This window comes from Aquarana catesbeiana, linkage group LG03 (assembly GCF_042186555.1).
Source record: "Aquarana catesbeiana isolate 2022-GZ linkage group LG03, ASM4218655v1, whole genome shotgun sequence".
Classification (NCBI taxonomy): domain Eukaryota; kingdom Metazoa; phylum Chordata; class Amphibia; order Anura; family Ranidae; genus Aquarana; species Aquarana catesbeiana.
In genome coordinates, this window is record NC_133326.1 from 239,003,427 (window position 1) to 239,025,011 (window position 21,585).

Below are 21,585 nucleotides of genomic sequence, written 5' to 3' on the forward strand. Positions count from 1 at the left end.
TGCACAGAGTATTGCACAGGGTATTGCACAGGATATTGCACAGGGTATTGCAGAGTTTTGCACAGGGTATTGCACAGGGTACTGCAGAGTATTGCACAGGGTATTGCAAAGTTTTTCACAGGGTATTGCAGAGTATTGCACAGGGTATTGCACAGGGTATTGCAGAGTTTTGCACAGGGTATTGCAGAGTATTGCACAGGGTATTGCAGAGGGCATTGCAGAGTTTTGCACAGGGTATTGCAGAGTATTGCACAGGATATTGCAGGGTACTTCTGAGCATGGATGGATGGATGTGGCTCTGTGTCACAGAGCAGCGCTGTGGACACCACACATCCAGCCCACAGCGCAGCTGCCATCCGAACTCTCTCCCTCTGTACCGATCCGTTTGTTTACATGTGATTGCTCTGTCATTTGACGGAGCGATCACATGGTAAACGGCGGTCATGGATGTTTACATGGTAAACGGCGGTCATGGTAGTTCTCGGGTGCACGCCCCAGGGGGTGCGCGAGAGCGGAATTCTGGGAGGACGTCACTGTACGCCCTCCCAGGGTTAAGCAACCGCCCTGTAGCCATCATTCGGCTATGGGCCGGTTGTTAAGTGGTTAAAGGCTTACAGTATATGCAAGTTATTGTCATAAAAAAAAAGTTTGGGGACCTGGGTCCTGCCCCAGGGGATATGTATCAATGCAATGTTTTTTTAAAAAACGGACGTTTTCCGGGAGCAGTAATTTTTTTTAATGCCTAAAGTGAAACAATAAAATGAAATATTCCTTTAAATATCGTGCCTGGGGGGGTCTCTATAGTATGCCTGTAAAGTGGCGCATCTGCAAACTTAGAGGCCTAGGCTGGGTTATAGCCATCTGCCTTTTAAGCTTGCCATCTTTTAAGCTTGCAGAATCTACAGCTAAGGTGGTCGGGCACTTTTTACATTTGTGTGTGAGCACTGCGGTGATATTAAGGATACAAACAATTTAAAGGATCTTTCTTGTTCCCATATCATTTTATGTGGACATATACAGCCTATACCCTAGCGCAGCTATTTTAACATTATTGGACTTTCTGTGTTATCACATTGTATGCTGCTGCTTGTCTATAAGTCTATCCATTCAATTGATTTTTTCTAGCGCGGTACCCTCCTTTGCAATAACTTGCATATAAGCCTTTAAAATGAGCACTTTTGATTTTTCATGTTAGTGTCCCATAGACTTTAATGGTATTCCGGCAGCTTTCGAATTTGCTGCAAACACCGCATATTGTTCGCTGTTCGACTCGAACATCGGGCTCATCCCTACTTATAATACTTATTGTCCCATATCGGGCTATAACCAGTGAAACCAGTAATAGCCTGTAGCTGTCTAACTTTGTTCCAAATGTTTTGCATCATAACATAGGTAAGAAAGAGTTTGTTAGACTTAGCAAAAACTAAAGCCTTCATTCCCATGGCTACACTATGCTTTCACGTCACATACTGCAGAAGGGCCGTAGTTGGATCTTCATTAACGCCCCCACTAGCAATTTCCTTGGGCATAGCATGGCAGCTGGGCTGCCAGATAATAGAGCCAAGGATTAGGTAGGGCCAGCCTGTCACCTGTGCCCACCATTTCAACCTCACCTGTGCCCACCATTGCAGTCTCACCTGTGCCCACCATTGCAGCGTGACATGTGCCTACCATTGCAGCCTCACCTGTGCCCATCATTGCAGCGTGACCTGTGCCCACCATTACAGCCTCACCTGTGCCCATAATTGCAGCGTGGCCTGTGACCACCATTGCAGCGTGACCAGTGCCCATCATTGCAGTATGACCTGTGCCCATCATTGCCGCGTGACCTGTGCCCATCATTGCAGTCTCACCTGTGCCCACCATTTCAGCCTCACATGCCTCACATGTGCCTACCATTGCAGCCTCACGTGTGCCGAGAAAGAGAGAGGGCGGCTGGATCATCACAGGGGAAGTGAGAGTGGAGGAAGAGGAAGGAGAGTTGGCGGATCACAAAGCGTGGATATAGCCCACTGCAACAGCTTACGTTACAATTGTCGTCAGCTCGTGGTTACACACAGCCCCGCCTCCTGACTTGCGCCTGTGATAGACAGAACGCATCCCAGCATTGGACCAGCGTTTTGTCTATCACAGGCGCAGGTCAGGAGGTGGGGCTGTGTTTAACCACAAGCAGACGGCAATTGTAATGTAAGCTGTTATGGCAGGCTATATCTACGCTCTGTGATCCGGCGGCTCTCCTCTTCCTCCACGCTCTCTTTCCCTGGGGCGATCGCTGGGAGAACGGCTGCCTGCCGGTGGTGCTCGCCCCCCCTTTCCCTGGCAGCCCACGCTCCCAAGCCCTTGTTTTCAACTTGCAAAATGCGAGTAGGCGAGTGGAAAATTTGAGGGCTGACGTAGGATATACAGAAGTTGAAGCATAAGGATCATTTTGGTGAGGTTTACTTTGCCTACCAGTGACATTTTCAGTTTAGACTATATTTTAGCTTTGTCCCTAAGGCGGCCTAATAATGGGGAAAGTTTAAGGGATATATAATCACGTGGTTGTGGAGTAACATAAATTCCTAAGTATTTAAACCTAGGGGCTACTGGGATGTTAGGAAGTGTAGGGTCCTGACTATCAAGGGCACCATCTAATTGCATAGTCGAGGATTTACTCCAATTAATCACCAGCCCTGAGAATACTCCAAACCTTTTGATAACTGTCATGGCTTCTCTCAGGGATCCTGCAGTGTCCTCTAATAGCATCATGGTGTCGTCCGCATAGAGCATATTTTTTTCATGAACCTGGCCATATTTAAACCCAGTTATTAAGGGGTTTGAGCGAATCAAGGCGGCCATAGGTTCTACTGCTATGGCAAATAGAAAGGGGGACAAAGGGCAGCCCTGTCGGGTTCCTCTATGTAGTGGGAAAGGAGAAATAGGATAAATGCCCTGTTTCTCTAATTACCGCTAGGGATGAGCCGAACACCCCCCTGTTCGGTTCGCACCAGAACTTGCGAACAGACAAAAAATTAGTTCGAACACGCGAACATCGTTAAAGTCTATGGGACACGAACATGAATAATCAAAAGTGCTAATTTTAAAGGCTTATATGCAAGTCATTGTCATAAAAAGCGTTTGGGGACCTGGGTCCTGCCCCAGGGGACATGGATCAATGCAAAAAAAGTTTTAAAAACGGCTGTTTTTTCGGGAGCAGTGATTTTAATAATGCTTAAAGTGAAACAATAAAAGTGTAATATTCCTTTAAATTTCGTACCTGGGGGGTGTCTATAGTATGCCTGTAAAGGGGCGCATGTTTCCCGTGTTTAGAACAGTCTGACAGCAAAATGACATTTCAAAGGAAAAAAAGTCATTTAAAAGTACTCACAGCTATTAATGAATTGCCGGTCCGACAATACACATAAAAGTTAATTGATAAAAACGGCATGGGAATTCCCCACAGGGGAACCCTGAACCAAAAAAAAAAAAAAAAAAATGACGTGGGGGGGGGGGGGGGGGGGCCTTCAGGTCTGGTATGGATATTAAGGGGAACCCCGTACAAAATGTAAAAAAAAAAATGGCGTGGGGTCCCCCCAAAAATCCATACCAGACCCTTATCCGAGCACGCAACCTGGCAGGCCGCAGGAAAAGAGGGGGGGACGAGACAGCGCCCCCCCTCCTGAACCGTACCAGGCCACATGCCCTCAACATTGGGAGGGTGCTTTGGGGTAGCCCCCCAAAACACCTTGTCCCCATGTTGATGGGGACAAGGGCCTCATCATCACAACCCTTGCCCGGTGGTTGTGGGGGTCTGTGGGCGAGGGCTTATCGGAATCTGGAAGCCCCCTTTAACAAGGGGACCCCCAGATCCCAGCACTCCCCCTGTGTGAAATGGTAAGGGGGTACAAAAGTACCCCTACCATTTCACAGAAAAACTGTCAAAAATGTTAAAAATTAGACAGTTTTTGTTTAAAGAGACAGTTTTTGACAATTCCTTTATTTAAATACTTCTTCTTTCTTCTTTCTTCTATCTTCTATCTTCCTTCGGTTTCTTCCTCCATCTTCTTCTTCTGGTTGTTCTGGTTCTTCCTCCGGTGTTCTCGTCCGGCATCTTCCTCCGCGGCGTCTTCTTCCCTTCTTCTCCTCGGGCCGCTCCGCATTCATGATGGCATGGAGGGAGGCTCCCGCTGTGTGACGCTTCTCCTCTTTTGACGGTTCTTAAATAATGGGGGGCGGAGCCACCCGGTGACCCCGCTCCCCTCCGAAGCACGGGGACTTGACGGGACTTCCCTGTGGCATTCCCCGTGATGTCAGAAGGGGGCGGGGTTATGTAACGGGTGACCCCGCCCCCCTCTGACATCACAGGGAATGCCACAGGGAAGTCCCCGTCAAGTCCCCGTGCATCAGAGGGGGCGGGGTCATTGATCTGGGTGTATGATGGATGATATCACCATATTAAGTCTTAGGGCTAACACCTTTGCCAGATTTTTTATGTCAGTCTATTAGAGAGAGATCGGCCTATAGAAGCCTGGATCCAAAGGATCCTTCCCTGGTTTAAGTAGTAAGACTATGTTGGCTTATGTCATTGAGTCTGGTAGACACTGGCGGTAATATGGTTTCCCCATATTGTTTATATACCTCATTCGGAATGCCATCATCTCCAGGAGCCTTAGAATTAGGGAAGGAGTTGCCTGCCAAGTTGATCTCCTCAATAACTATGGGAGCATTTAACAAATGACTTTGAGCTTTGGATATGCATGGCAATTCAATCCCCCACAATGTGGGAGGGGTATTTGCTACCTTTCACATTCTGGTACTTAAGGCCCCAATAGATGGGGAAGTCTGATGCGATTGCACTATTTTCACCAGTAACCTCCCTGTCTGCTCCCCCTTCTCATAAAGGGCCAGCTTATTCAAAAATTGTTTCTTGTCTGCCTTGGATGTGTCTATACAATTAACTGCATCCTGAGCTGCTATCCAGGTTTCTCTAGTGCCCTCTCCTGGGGTATCAATATATTCTGCCCTCAGATGTCTCACAAGCTGAGCAGTCTGCTCCCTCTGTGCAGTAGAATTTCTTTTGATGGCATGAACCTCGGCTATAAGTAGGCCCCTCAGAAACGCTTTAAAAGCGTCCCAGGCACCATTCATGTGCGAGTGATCTGCATGTCTCTGCCAATAATCCGACAGCTCAGTTGTTATCCTGTTATGCGAGGTAAAGAGATTTAACCAAAAAGCATTAAGCTTCCATGGGGCTCTTGGCAAAGCAGTGGCAGGTTTGGCATTTAAATGTATTATGAAAGGGGAGTGGTCCGAGATGCTTCTAAGCAAGTACTGCACATCCTCTATAAGTGGGAAAGTCGAAGGTGTACATAAACATAGATCTATCCTCGAGAGGGATAAGTGTTTTGGAGAAACACGAGAATTGCTTCTGTTTTGGGTTTCGGAAACACCAGGGATCTATCCACCCCACCTCCTCTGTAAATTTCAATAAAGGGGACCTGGTATGCTGAAGTCCCATTGTAAGGGAGGGATGTTTATCAAGCACAGGATCTAACACACCATTAACATCGCCTACTAAAATTAGAGGAATATTAGAGTTGCTCAGCTGGTATGACAGTAGGATCCTTAGGACTGTAGCAGTAAAAAGAGGCGGTACGTATACAGCTGCAAGGATACATGTCACCTGAAAAAGTCTACATAACAGAAACACATATCTTCCCTCATAATCAACCACTTTGTCAAATAATTGGAAATCCGGGGATCGGTATATCAGGACACTCATCCCCCTGTAATAGGAGGTATGTGTAGAATGATACGCTATCCCACCCATGCAAAATTCACAAATGACAGAGTCTCCGATGTCAGGTGGGTTTCCTGTAAAGCACACACCACGGGAAGGTGTTTCCGAGTGGCAGTGGACACCAAGGGGGTCATTAAGGCCTCTAATATTCCATAAGACAATGGAAGCAGTGGTCATCATGAGTCTACATAACAATAATGGTACTGGAAATAGTCATCCCAGGCTATATATAGTATCAACAAGGGATGTAACAGTTCATCCAGGCAAGGGAGGGTTTAGCACAGTTTAATGCACAAAATAGTACCCGGGGGGGGTGCAGGGGCCGACCAGACATCATGTCCGTGGTAGCATGAAATGACACATAATGTACTGGAACCAGAGTAGTTTAAAGGTAGAACAGAAAGCAAACTTTGTAAGGCAAAACCTTCACCAAGGCCATAGGGGAGTAAACTTCAACTTGGAAGAACCGCCCCTAAGGCCATTTATGGAGGCGGTGTAACTTCCCATCCCTGATAAGTGTGGCAAACATAAAAAACAGGCCAAACAAAGAAAAAAGTAGAAATTATAACTTGTGGGTAAAGAAGGTAACCCACCCTGGCATCTGCAAAAACAAGCAGGTAGGTTACAGCAACATACTAGAAAATTTGTAATCCAAAGATTGTCTAATTGCATAAAGATTACTTGCTCACATTTCTGTCAGGATGACTGTCACTGTATCAGCATGAAAGCAGAGCCATGTTATGTATTCCACATTAAAGTAGTGACTACTCTTGGGGTTGATGGTCATTCCGCCTAATCTGCAGGTCTTCTAGCTTGGTGAGGCACATGTTCATTGGCATCCAGCCAATCCGAGGCCTCCGCAGCCGATTCAAAAAAATGTGCCTGGCCTCTAGCTATCACCCGTGTCTAGCTGGGTACAGCATAGTATAATTGGCCTGGAGGTGCTGGAGTCTTTTCTTGACTTCCACAAATTTAGCTCTGCAGCGCTTTACCTCCGCTGAAAAGTCAAGGTAAAAGGTGATCTTAACACCATTAAGCTGTATATTGTGGTGTTCCCTGGCCAGGTGAAGAATAATCTCTTTATCTTTAAAATTTTGCATTTTGGATCAGGAGAGTGCGGGGAGGGTGATCCGGTGGAAGGGGTCTGGGTGGAATCCTGTGCGCCCGTTCTACAGGGTAAAAGGGGGTGAACACCTCCTTACCAAAGACCTCAACCAGCCAACTCTCCACAAACTCCGTGGGGTCCCTGCCCTCCATCTTTTTCGGGAGACCCACAAAGCAGACGTCGTTCCATCTGAGGTGGTTCTCAATGTACTCATTTTTAAGTTCATTGGTTCTGGCTGTCCTAGCCATAGACTGTGCATCTCTGATGAGTGGGGCCAGTTTGTCTTACACGTCACTGATGCAGCCCTCCGCTGCTTTAGTGCATTCTCTGATTTTTTTGTAAATCATGCGCATCAATCCCACTTCCTCATTCAGGCCTCCAAAGTGCTACTGCAGAGTCTGCACAGACACCCTGTACTTGTGTACTGCTCTAAGGATTTCAGCCAAAGTCAGCTGTTCCACCTCATCCTCCCCATCCTCCTCTTCTGTCTCTGGGAAGGGCTGATCTGCTACAGATTTGGAGCCCTGTGAGGACAGCTCTCCTGCCTGGAGAGCATTGAAAATACTCCTCTCTCGAGGACCGCTCTGCCATGCCAGTCAGCTTCTGGGTGTAGTACACCATATCTCTTGGGATTTCTGTCCCCTGGGTTTTGGGAGGTTTTGGGAGAGTCTTACCAGCATCTTTCTGCCTGTCCCCTAGAGCATGCTGGGCTGCCGCCATGCCATTTTGGAGGTCGGGCTGCATCTCGTTCTCTTCCTGTTGTTTGCAGGTCATCATGCTGGTTTTCAGATTTAGTGGAGAGGCTGATGTTGCCCAGTGAGGATACATCGTATCTGGTGCTAGAACAAGCCAGTAAATCAGCCAGGGGAAGGATCTATACAGGATAACTGGAGGGAGCTCTGTGAGACACGTCCGCTCACATGCTGCTCTTGGCCACGCCCCATGCTTTTATCTTTAGATTTACAAAAATATATTTTATATGCTCTTTTTGGACCTTTTTTTTATACTTAACCTTCAGTGGTCTGGGCTTCACTTTTTACAAAAACGTAAGGCTCTATAACTCTAAAAACTCTGAAGCGCAAATTTTCCTGAAAGGATACAAATGTCGTGTAGTATAAATACAGAAAAGGACTCAACATGGGTGTCCCTTATCAACACTATTGCTTAATGCTTATCAATGATATGGACTCTCCTCTGATTGCTCTTCAAACCTAGACAAGGAGTGGTGTGTGGTGGGGAAGAACACAAATATGCCTTATAAACTCATAGTTACCAAAAATCTATCTCCGGCCACTAATATTAATTTACCAACAGAAACAGATGCACACATTCTAGCGAATTTTGCATTTAAATGGGGTATTACATCTTTTCCCTATTTGGGCATTCAACTTGCACCTTCCATACAAACACTATTCCATCAACACTATCCTCCTCTATATCCTACAGATATTTGCTGATCTTGATCATTGGTCAGTAACTCGCTCCTTAGTGGTTTGGAATAAATTAATTGGTGACATTTCTCATATTCTTCCTATCTCTATTTCAGGGTAAGACAGATGAAATGTCTAAAACAAATTACTTTACTTTAAATGGGGAGGCAAATAAATATTATGGTTGGTTTACGATAGGCAAACTAAATGTTCCCTTGTTGCGCTTCACAAAGGAATTTGCTCCAGAGCTTAATGAATGAGGTATCTGCTGATCTAAATCACTCAATCAAACAAAGTAAAAAATGCTATTTTTTTTCTTGTACATGATCGGGTATTCTTTGCTAAGTGAAACTTCTAATTTATTAACTTCTTGGTCAAATTAATTTGCAAAGTGAGCAGGCTATTTGCCTTTAGTAAATCAACCCTAGTACATCAATGAGAAAATGTTATTCACCCCATAATTCCTGGGGGCCTTGGGGTATGAAACTAGCATATTGCACATTATGTCCAACCAACAGCAATGGGACTACCTCCCTAATTTAGAAACTTTACTCTGCTCCCCATTTTTTATAGATTTTTTTCATATGAATACCCTTTATGCTATTCACTTCCAGTTTTGGGACAGAAAGAAGGGCAGTAGTGAATTAAGCTTCACACACACACACACACACTCACACTCACACACTGTGTAGGAAACTTTTTGCCTAAAAACTACAAAATAACTTCCTTAGAAAAGAATTTAAACTACCTTCATCCATACCTCCTGGCCTGGCATTAATGAAGTACAATCCTATAAGTCATTTCTCTAATATTGGCCCTTGTGCTAAATTACCCGTTTATCTAACAAATCTATTATGGAACATATATTTGTAATCCATCCTATTTCCCCTTATGCTGGCGACCCGCTGTCCCTCTCCCCTCCTCTGATGTCCCTCTTTGGATTTTTTCACTGTGTATACTTTTAATGGTGCGACTCCTGGTTTCTGAGTATTCCTTTTGTCCATACTTTCCTGCTATTCAATACTCAATCCATGTTACACTGTATATTAAAAAAGCGCTTGCAGTTATGTTTATGTATTTATTGTTGTTTTTCTTCTTTATTCATTTTCATCTTCTCTAGGTGTTATTTCCTTCTTCCACTTGTGATTATCGGCCTTGTGTCTCAGGCCTGCAGTGGAGACCCCATTGATGCCAGCCTCTGGAATTTGACGACCTGCTGGTGTACCAAGCCACATGTGCGGCTGGGTAGCCGCATTCCGTTCCCCTTGGGAGATGGTTTTTGCGGCTCCAGGTCCAGGCCTGCTGCTCTCCCCCTCTGTGTGTGGGTTTTTTTTTCTCCCCCATGTTCAAACATCATCTTCAGGCTTTTTTCATCTGCTTTCTACAGCGTTTGCGCTGACACTGTGGAGGATCCACTAGAGGGAGCTCTCAGCCCTGTCACCTTTAGGACTGCACTCTCCTCGCACGGCCGTGTCAATGGCAGTTGCTCTCCATGCACTGTGCATGCGCGACCGTGTGTTGGTGCGCGCACAGCCCTGCGCGGCTGATTCAGGTGTTGCACAAGCTGCACACCTGATTGGGGCGTGTATTTAAGGCTGTTGTTTCAGCCTGCTACCACGCCATTCCTCTCTTATGGTGCTTCGTTTTCTGGGCTTCATTTACCATCATTATCCCATTCTTCCTGGTAAGATCCCCCCATGTCTTTACCTTGACTTGCTGTATACTTGATATTAACTGTTATACCCTATGCATTGCTGCTATCCAGCTGCTGCATATAAACCCCTACAAATTCTTTCCTTCCTCCCTTCTCTTGCTGGTTGCTTTTTGAAGGGAAAGTTCTCTTGCTTGATCCACAAGGTCTTAAATTACCTCTAATAAGGTGAGACCCTGTATGCTTTTATTAATACCATTTCACTTTTGTGATAGCTAGTTACTCCTTACAATAGTTTTTCATTACTACCCCTATACATATATATATGTATATATTTACACATTTATTTATATTTGCATATATTCTCTAGAAGCAGCGTTGTCTATCACCAAGCACAGTCTCACCATCTAAAAGCCTATATCTGTAACGTACACCTTCCAGTCATATAGAGGCAATATTTTATCGTTTCCTCTAAGGTAGGCTCATTCCTATATGCTTACATTTTACCATCATTACCCCCTCCCCCTTTTCGTTTTTCCCCCCATGCATGGAGTGATACTACTTACTTTACCCCATTTGAAGCTTGGTATGGTTACACATATTATTTTTCCCTCATTTTTGGCTGTTGAGATTACAACCCTTCTGTTTCTCTGCTGCCTCTGTCCGTTTTGTCTTTTTACATTTCTTATGGTTCTGCTACCAGGCACGTCCCCACATGTGAGCTTTTGTCACCCTTTGCATGTCCTATGTGAAGTCCACCCGCTGGTTTCTTTGTGGTACTCCCTGCTACTGATTGAGACGTACTATCAAAAGGTTCAGAGTCAATATTAATTGTATGTATTTTTTGCTTTTGTGTTTTTTCTCTCTCTCTTTTTCTCTACAGACCATTCAAACGAGTTCCTGAAGAAGCATTTAATTGCGAAACATGTAGAGCTTTTTTAGTTTGATGTCCTTTATTTTGATTAGAGGGATATGTCCCTGTTTTAAGGGTATGCCTCTCTGGAGTCTATGCCCCCCTTGAGAGAGATCTAGCTAGTCTTTTGTACTTTAATTGCATGGTTTTAACATGTTCGTGTTTTTGGTTTGTGTACTATGTGTATAATAAAATATTTATATTTAATTTTATGATTGGTGCCTATAAAGTCCATTTTTACCACTTCCTTTTTTGTTAATTATACTTAGATTTAGGACGTGGCACTGCCCTACCTACTAAATTTCCACAGATTGAAATTTGGCACTCCCCTTTTTTTCCCCTACTACAGTAAACAAAGTTTCCAATATAATTTAGTTGCTAAATAGCCATAGCAAAAATATGAAAAATAACACTTTTTAACAGCTTTTGTAAAACACACATTTAAATGGGCGATGGTCAAAGATAAACTCACGTATACTCTTAAGAACACACAAAAGGAATTTTAAAAGACTTGGTATCTGTGGATCTGTTAAGCTTTGCTGAAGGAACGGCAGTTCTTTTTTCTTCTTCTATTTTTATTACTCCTTTTTACTCCTTCTTCCATACAGTAAAGACAACAACCCTAAATGTTTAGCCCGGCCCACTGCTAATTCTTTCTATGTCTATGTGAACTGGCTTGTCCTTCAGATTCAAATACATGAAATCATTGTTTGAAGCTTTAACATGTGTATAAAGACATAAGCTTCTTCAGATGCCATAAGGTTACAGAGTAAGATCAAACATATGGGTTTCTGGAAAAGTGTTTTTATTGGTATATTGTCAAAGTACATCTGTGAATATGATATACCAGTATATATGGATTATCATTTTGTTAATGGAGGTAACAAAATAACCAATAAAAAGTTTAAAATCAAAACTTAAACCAAATGCTAGTGCACAAGCGAAAGTGATATCATTGAATGCATTTTAGCAAATAAACCTTTTTAAAGGCTCTCATTTTACCAAACTCATGCTTTAAAAGTATAATGGGAAGCAACTAAATGTTAACAGCATGTAACTTACACCTGGTGCTTTGGCACAAGTTAAATCACAGGAAAACAATCAATGCTTACAACTGAAGATAAAACTAGCAAACTGACTGGTACAAAAAAACTCAAACTTTGCCACAAATTAATCATACAGAACCCTAAAACCAAAATCCGTTAACTCTCTTTGGCACTCACCAAGACCATACTAAAACCAATTATAGCAGGGAACGATCCTAGGAATGATTGATAACCTGCCTATGATAAATCCAAACTGTATCACCTATGTAAAAACATTTAAAGACACACTTTTTTTTTTTTTAAGTGAAACACAAAAAGTGCACAGGGTGTACACATGGTCCTCCCCAGAAGAGAAAGGACCCTAGCCCTGATCCCCATGTCTGCTGTTGGTGCAACTTCGCGGAAGAGATAGGCAGCAACAGCCTTTTTATAATTTGTTGCAGTTTGGCTTCAGACTGGAAAAGTGGAACTAGCAGATATCTGCTGTTTTCTAAAGTTAAGACTTTAACCAGCCAAAACATCTGATGCAATATTACATTTGAAATAGCCATTTTAATATTTTTACCTGGTAACACCTTATTCACATCCATTACAGTTCCCCCCTTCAAAATGTCTATTTAAAATCTGTCCCTTACACTTAAAATCCTACCCCTGGCCCGTTCCCCTGCAACTCTTCAACTGTATATAGAGGAAAGCAATGACTAACTCATTACTCTACTCGATACGGCTGGGAGGGGCAATCAGGTGCTGTCTGTCCCTATAACCTTATGGCGGTGCTCCTCAAGGGGAGGTGACTGTAACGGAGTGCATTTCATCATTTTCATCTGGTATTTCCATGAATGTAGAAGAACATTGGTCAATGGCTTTCCCTACACACTTTTTTAAGACAGGGGAGAATACAGCAAACCATAACACCAAAATGATCAGGATGGTTATTCCTATCTGTGTTAGTAATCCCTGCCACCCTCCCCTAATCCAGGTGAAATATTTATCCCAAGGGTTGGTGAGCCCTGAATTCTTTCTTAGTTCTTCGGACAAATCCTCAAGTTTCCTGATGGGCAAAATCACCTTACCGTTTGGGCCAGTGTTGTCTGGGATGTACCCTGTTTCCCCGAAAATAAGACCTAGCGTGATTGTTGGTGATGGCTGCAATATAAGCCCTACCCCCCCAAATAAGCCCTAGTTAAAGTCCTTGTAGGTCTTATTTTCAGGGTAGGGCTTATTTTTGGGGAAACAGGGTAGGGCTTATTTGGGGGGTGCTCTGAGGATGGTATGGGGTGTGGAAAGATCATGTGACCCCTAAAGCTGCCCATATCTCTTTGGTTACTGAGGCTGTGAAAGCCGGCCCCTGGTCACTCTCTATAACTTCTGGGATACCATACCTGTACACTATTTCCATTAAAAGTCTTTTAGCCGTGGTTTTTGCTGTCAATCAATGCATATTCATGGATGTGGTCGATCTGTAATCCTTTGAAAGGGGTACTGGGCCTTTGCTAGATGCTTTAAAGGTACCTTTTCCATTCTTCCTGGGTTATATTTAGCATAAATAGTGCATGACTTGCAAAAGTTGCTGGTAAGTGGTGTAATCCCTGGGGCTAAGTAGTATTTATTGATCAGGGCATTAATCAAAGTTTTTGACAGATGAGAGGCACCATGGGCCCACTGTACCACTGCAGGAAACATTGATTGTGGCAGACATGGCCTCTTGTTTAATTCCATGATCCCATCAGTTTCTGTGGCTCTTTTCTTGATCCACACTTCTTTTTCTTCTTTGTCAGCTGCTTTTTGCTGCTCCTTGAGATGGGTCCTGCTCACAGGAGGGTTTTGTAGAATCATGGTGGTCTGTACAGTTTCTTCAGGGGTATCCACTGTACCATCCAGGATGGGTGCATCCACTCCGCTGACCACTTCTTGTGTTTCGCAGCAGTATCTGCCAAGTGATTGCCTCGTGCTTCTTGGGAATCCAGCTTGCCATGCGCCTTTATCTTGAGTATAGCCACTTGTGCTGGTAGGAGTAGGGCATCCATTAAGTCCTTGATAGCTGTACTGTGTTTTACAGGTGTTCCTGCTGCTGTCAGGAACCCTCTGGTTTTCCGGATGATCCCAAAATTGCAGGCAACGATGAGGGCGTATCTTGAGTCTGTATAAATGTTAGCTCTTTTCCCCTCTGCCAATTTGCATGCCATTGTTAGGGCCTGGGGTTCTGCTTCCTGGGCAGACTTGGAGGAAGGCAATGCTGAAGCCTTAAGGACTGTATCTTCGGTGGTGACTGCATATCCTGTGTGGTACCGTCCAGTGCTGTCACCATACCTGGAACCATCCACAAAGATTGTCAAGTCAGGATTCTCTAGGGCTGTTTCACTGACTGTCGGTAAATGTAAAGTCTCCATTTTCATCACCTCGAAACAGTCATGAGCGGTAAGATGAGCATCATTCTCTAAAGAGCATCCCCCCTCGAGAAGTGGAAGTAGAGTGGATGGGTTGAGAGTATCACATCGGAGGAGAGTGATGTTATCATAGAGGAGCAAGGCACACTGGAGTCTGAGGTGTCTTGCTGAAGACAGGTGCTTGGGCTGTACTTGGTTTAGTATGGCAGCTACGTCACGAGGGGTAAGAAGGATTAATGGGTGGCCCAACACCAAGTCAGCAGTCTTGTCCAAAAGGGCTTGGGCTGAAAAGACAGCTGTGAGACAGCAGGGTTCCCCCTTGTCTCTCTGAGACAAACAGTTTGAAAGTCTTTTAGTTCCAAAGCAGGGGCTGTTGAAAGGATCTCCTTCAGAGTTTCAAAATTGTCCACAGCTTCTGGAGAAAGCGAGAAAGGGCATCATAAAGGGGTTGCATCAAGAGGGAAGCTTCTGGGATTCAAGAGCGGCCATAGGAGATTAATCCTAGGAAAGCATGTAAGAGTGTATGACCTTGAGGCAAAGGGATGGCTTTGATCGCAGCAACTCTTTCTTCAGTGAGATGTCGGGTACCTTGGGAGATGCAGAGGCCTAGGAAAATCACTTTCTCTCTGGACTTCTTGGTTTAAGGCCAGTCCCTTCGTGGTCGCCTGCATCCTTGCTCAGCCAGGTAGTGGAGGAGGCTTTCAGAGAAGATTAAGGCGTCCTCAAGGGTATCTGCACGGAGCAGGAAGTCATCTACATACTGAAGGAGTACAATGTCTGGGTGTAACTTCATCCAGGTGTCCAGATTGAGGGCCATTGCCTTATTGCCTTGGCAAATTGAGAAGGGGCACCTTGTGGCATAACAGTCCAAGTATAGCCCCGCCCCCCATAGGTGAAAGCGAACAGGAATTGACAACGGGGGTCGAGGGGCATACTGAAATAAGCGTTCGCCAAGTCTACTACTGTAAAGTATTTTGCAATGGGCGGTATTCCTGCCAGCAAGGTGTGTGGATTGGCCACAATAGGTGTTTCCAATACAGTAGCTTTGTTCACAGCCCTAAGGTCTTGTACCATTCTGTATTTTCCTGGCTCTCCCTTTGCAGTTTGTTTCTTCACTGGGAACAGTGGTATGTTGCACGTAGATTTGCAGGGTATCAGAACTCTATTTGACAGAAGGGTCTTGATTTGCTTTGAAATAGATGCAGCTTGAGCTGGCTTCAAGGGGTACTGTGGTCTTCTGGGCAAGGGGGCCCGAGGCCCCAGGCCCCAGGCTTTAGCTGCACACAGGCATGTAGGAACTGTAGCTGCACAAAGCCTCTTTTGGGATTCGGGATTCCAACCTCACATTGTGTATCCAATGATAGTAAAAGGGGAACGGAGCACAGTGCTGAGGCATCATCGATGGTTAGCGGTGGGGAGACCAGAAAACCACCATCGGGTTGGAAGGAAAAAGAAGGTCTGTATGGTCTGGAGGGGGTGGAGGAGTCTCCTGTTGGGGTCACGGTTGGGGCCTGGTTGCCTGTGGGCAAGCTTATTCGGTCTTCGGTATTCTCTTCTGGAACGGCCGGGTCTTCCGCAGTTGCAGCAGACATGTGGAGTTGGTACTGATAGGCGCAGATAGGGTGTGTCAGAGGCCATCATGAGAGGAGCTACTCTCTACTGCTCTGTGAGGATTCTGGACCTAATAACTACTAGCTCCATTAGCTCCACTAGCTACTAGCGTCTCAAGCTCCATTACTGTATACTCAGACCCTTTCGGATTGACTCTTTAAGACCTGAAATAAATTAATATGTGTCTATGTGCATTGTTCAGCACGCTAAAACCCAAATCAATAAACTTCTTATGCTATTTCTCAACAGATTCGCCTTTCCTTGTGTGACCTCCTGTACACATATAGGCTTCAGGCATTTCAGAGTGGATATATGAATACATACAGAATAACCTACAAAATGCTCAGATGTGAATGGGTCCTAAATCTAGATACAGATTTACGCAAGTAAAGCACTTCCTCTTTCGTTCCTTCTCTTGGCATAACGCCCAGAATACATAAACTTCCTCTTTATCTGTACTACTCTTAAATATATTCTCGATTGAATTTGAACATTTTAAACCAGTTATTGCTAATACAGCTTAAACACAATTAAAACATTTGCATAAATATAGCACATTTGCTACATTCACTATTATTAGAGAAACTCCTTAAAGTCAGACTCTCAGACTCTCGGTGATAAAGGGAAGGGGCCGTTGTCTTTGGTGGTGTGAGGGTCCAGGAACCCATTCAAAGGGGGTTCAGGGAAAGTACTGGGTAATGGCTGCTGGATTGCAAGGGGCGTAAGAGGGACTGTAAATGTATGTTACCATATAGGTGGTCAAATGGGTCATTGGACACGAAGGAACCCATTCCCCCAGCTTATGAGTCATACATGGGGATGGATCCAATGCGGGGTATGCCTTGAAATGTAACAGTCTGTCGTTTTGGGGTTGTACCTGTTCCAGCATGCCTGTCAGCTTGGTGCGTCCTGGCAGGGCCGGCGTGACTCTGGTCGGAACTTTAAGAGGAGGGACCGAGAGGAGGGGCCATGAATGGCTTTGGCAACTTTGAACCAAGCGTCCGCTGTTTGCAGCTGCCCGTGGGCCCACAACAAACCCCTTTCCCTTCTTAAAAGAGCACGCCATTCACTCGGCTCTAGCCGACCACCCAAATGCATAGTGACCCCACACACTTTTGCCAATCTCTTCCCTTCCTTGACAGCATCTTCTCCTTCTCGCTCTAATACCAAATCACAAGCCAAACTACCCTCTTTAGGTCTCTCTAACTTCTGCCCCATCGTTAGTTATTGGGAAGTTCATGTGTCCAGGCTCAGGATTTGTATGGCGGTTTTATGAAGCTGTCCTGGACTCGAGGGTCCGACGATCCTCTGACCACCACCTGTCCTCTTTCGGGCCACCTTCCAATATATAACACTACCTTGCTACGTTCTGTCTTGATGACTGTAATATTTATGTGTGTCTGCTCAGGACTTTTTTAACGGGTCCCGAGGCTGTCCTGGACTCAAGGGTCCGACAATCCTCTATCCGTCACCTGGTACTGGTTCAGACCATATCACAGTCTCAAGTTAACAAGGACAAAATGGAAAGAAAGATAGAGAGAGAAAAGAACATCTGCAGTGTTCAACTGCCGTGCAAGTCTCCTTACACGCATCTTCCCAAAACCTAGACCAGTCACACAGCCCTGCCCACTCAGGTGGCCACAGGTAAGGGAGCGAGCGAGTAATACGTGACTACTCTGAAAACCAATAAATGCGCAGTATGTGGCAGTAGGGGTTTTGTAACCAAGAGCCTCAGCCCTATATCCTGGCTCTACCACTTCAATCAACCCCCAGCCCTCTTCATGTATCCCAAATAACAGACCACAAACACACTTAGGACATGACATTACCACCAACAACAAAATGTGACCAACAACCAACAAGATATGTGACGGCTGCAGTGAAGTACAGGATTACTCAAACTGTCACGGGATCCCCCATGCCACTATGCGTGTTCCTGACGCCCCTCCTGGGGTTTAGTTTCCCGGTTGCCCGTACTTCCGTACTTATTGTACCCGTGCTTTGCCACACAATTATTTATTTTATTCCCCCCAGGAGATGTTTAACCACGTCCTGACACCTTCTCCTAGTCCCAGGAGAAGTTTAACCACGTCAACTAATTTCATCCGTCATCCGTGACTATATAAGCAATCCCCAACTCCCAACAGCCATCACAAAACACAAGATCGATCAACAAAACAGAACAGAACAAAACAGGCAGTAGATATAATTTGCAGGTTCCTTAACTTATCAACAGACTTGAGGCAAGATTAATACCTGTCTTTGAGGGCCGCAGGAAGCCGATATGGGCACAGAAATTGACCAGCCACGGGTACAGGATAAACAGTAGACTAGATATACAAGATATCAAAAGTGTCTTACCGTTTCTAGAGGTGATCAGTCTCTTCCTGTTTCCATGTTGGCTCCTCCTGGTCCCTTCTGGATCGGCTACTTGGGACCCTAGCCTCGAGCCCCACATTGGGCGCCAAAATGTTTTGGATTCAGAACAAAATCTGATATTATTATATCTACCCCTTTATCAAATTAAAAAGCATGCATGCAATGAAGTAATTGTGCTCTGACACTCAGTTCAGAATAAAAAACGTCTGAGTTTATTACCACTTTTTTAGTTAGTTTTTTTACACTTTCTGTTAGACAAAGAATACAGTATATGCAAAACATGTTGTTATGACAATACATAAGATTTTAACAGTGTCAGCAGTTTTAGTACCAATCTCAGCATTTATTCATAGCTATTAATAAATTATCTTGGTAATTTCCCCTTCAAGCATTGGATGTTGACGTCATGTCTGCTGTTGGTGCAACTTTGCGGAAGAGACAGGAAGCAACAGCCTTTTTCATAATTTGTTGCAGTTTGGCTTCAGACTGGAAAAGAGGAACTAGCAGATATCTGCTGTTTTCTGAAAAGTCCTAAGTTAAGAATTTAACCAGCCTAAACTTCTGATGCAATATTACATTTGAAATAGCCATTTTAATATTTTTACCTGGTAACACCTTATTCACATCCATTACAGAGGCAGGTGTGAAAAAATGTGTGTGTAGTGCAGTGACCTTGGTGCCGAAACTCAAACCGACCAATCTGACAGTGAGAATTAAGGCACCCCTGGACTGCCACTCCAGGGGCACATACACCACAGGCTTCTTTCGGAGCCCGGGCTTCGGCCAGACCAGTGCAGCCCCATGCCCACCAGGAGGCATCAGAATTTGGACAGCTTAGGGAGAGCCTCGTCTACAACTGGGGACAAGCCTTTTGCAAGGCCAGATTCAACTCAGGAGGAAAAAAGCCCTCCCCTTACCATCCTCATTCCTTACCAATTACATCAGAAGGGATACTCGCCAGCACCCCCATCCATTTAAGGGTACCAGCAAGCTCCCCTCTAAAGACTGATAAGAACAGATACTACACTTGATCTTAGCCAAAAGGCCAAGAAGTGATATTTAAAGAAACTCTTTAGCTTGGCTGGTTGTAATCTCAACAGAATAATGCATCTGACAAAATGATTCAACTTGTTAATATTGCTGCAGCATACTAGAAGCTGGCAAATCAGGGTGATGCCTCCAAACAAGGACATGATGCTTTATTGCTGAAAAAATGGGAACCAGTCAATTATGACTAAAAATAAGCAGACTTAATCGTTTTGTTTCTTTAAAGTTTCAGTAAAATTGGACATTTTAGTGACATTTAACTACAATGTTTGGGAGTAACCTGGGAAAGCAAAATTACTTATATTATTATTCTTGGTAGATTATAGTGTGCAATAAGCTTGCAATGGCACCTGAGGGTTGGGGTTTTCCTTATGCTTTGCATACTATGTTATTTCAAGTGCACAATTTGTATATTATTGCTGTAAAATTTTAAACCTTTTCACATGAAAAAAAATCACATAGCAAAATACACAAAAGAAATAGAGAAAACACAAATACGTTTCGTTTGACTTTCTATTTTCCCATTATTGTTTTGAATATATTGCTGTTGTTTGTCTTTTTTTGTCTTACAGAAAAAAAATCAGTGCAACATTTTGTTATTTTACTTTTTCGGGTACCTTTTTATTTTTCTGTATAATAACCTGTCAAATAACAACAAAATACACAAAAGGTGAAGAAAAAACAACAGAGAAAGTGAAAAACATTAATTTACAATTTGTAATTTATTTCCATATTTTTTCTATGTTCCATGTTTATTATGATCTGGGTGTGGACTAGTGCATTACTTTTTTAAATTAAACTTTTAAAAAAGAAATTGATGTACAATAATTTCTAGACATGGTGTCATTTCCAGGCTTATATCTATTAAAGGCCTTCATTTTGCTTCAGAAGAACTGAACAGGTTTACTAAAACTTGTTTTCAAGATACAACTACCCAGATATGTAAAAACAGTTTGCTGCGCGTAGGGTTGATCAAATTCATGTAAACCATGCAGAACACGCAAAAAAATGCAGAACACGCATAAAAATTGCAGAACACACAAAGGGTTAATAAAGTCCCATTATGTGATGAAATAAAGTGTTTGTGCTTATATTGAAATCTCCTGTGCAATGGTGTTCAGACTGGGTGCCCCACATAGATGTACACTCAACTTGGATGTTGACCAACTATCGCTAGTATGGTCTAATAGACATGTGGGGATAACCCTAGGGAGCCTGTTTGAAATGACATCTCTTGCAAGAGTACACCTCATAAATATAGATGGAAATGACAAAGGAAATCCTTAACTGTGCAATATATATATTGCTCAACTACCCAGATAGCAAGCAATTGTACTGCAAGTTTAAAAATGGCTTGCTAAGCTATTACTAGACTTGCCAGGCTTCACAAGTTTGTTGCACAATTGCAGCAAGTCCGCATTGCATGACTCCAGATCAATTTTGTTTGCAAACATTCTACAAGTCTGCTGTAAATTCTGGCACAGTTATGTTGTGCAATAGTCTTCCCACTACAAGGGTCACTGTGGCTGAATTTTCATGCTGTAGACTTGCAGAGCTCTTGCTGTAGACTCACCACTGCAACTTTGCTCTTGCTAGAGACTTGCCATGCAAATTTGCTACAAATTAGAGAAGATTCAACTAGAACTTGTGCTTTAACTGCTCTGCAAGTGTACAACTTGCCAGTGAAAATGTGCAGCAAGTTAACCAACTTTGCAATTCAACACTGCCACAAATTTGTGGCAAGTTATCCTTGTTATTTGGGTAGCAGTACAACTATTCACAGCCATTTGGACAAGTATTCGAACGATTGAAAAAGTATTCAAACGGTCAAACTTTTACTTTCAACCAAAGTGGAGGAGATCAATACAGTGACATGCTGGAGTAAAGCAGCAACACCTACTAATTGCTTGGCTGTCAGTAATTGTGCTCCCATTGTGCTTATGATGAACAGACCACCACAACCAAGGATAACTCCACCATCCCTATTTAGACATAAATGGAATATTAAAGCCAATCTCTGGACAAATTCTGTCAGCTGCTTGCTGTTCAAAGTGATTTAGATAATGATGATGCTTTCAAATGCGTACAATGAGGACTACAGTGTAAGTGAACACAAAATGGTGGATAACCTCAGGCATCAAAATAAATATTGATTTTAAAAACTACAACACCCAAATTAAAGACTTTGGTTCAGTACTGAAGCTACTACAATGCATTATGAAATGCAGTAACTTGAT

General features: G+C 43.7%; 1 pseudogene; it reads right to left on the reverse strand.

Moving 5' to 3' along the window:
- Positions 1-19,141: 19,141 nt before the first annotated feature.
- On the reverse strand, positions 19,142-19,358 carry LOC141135801 (U2 spliceosomal RNA; annotated as a pseudogene).
- Positions 19,359-21,585: the final 2,227 nt, after the last annotated feature.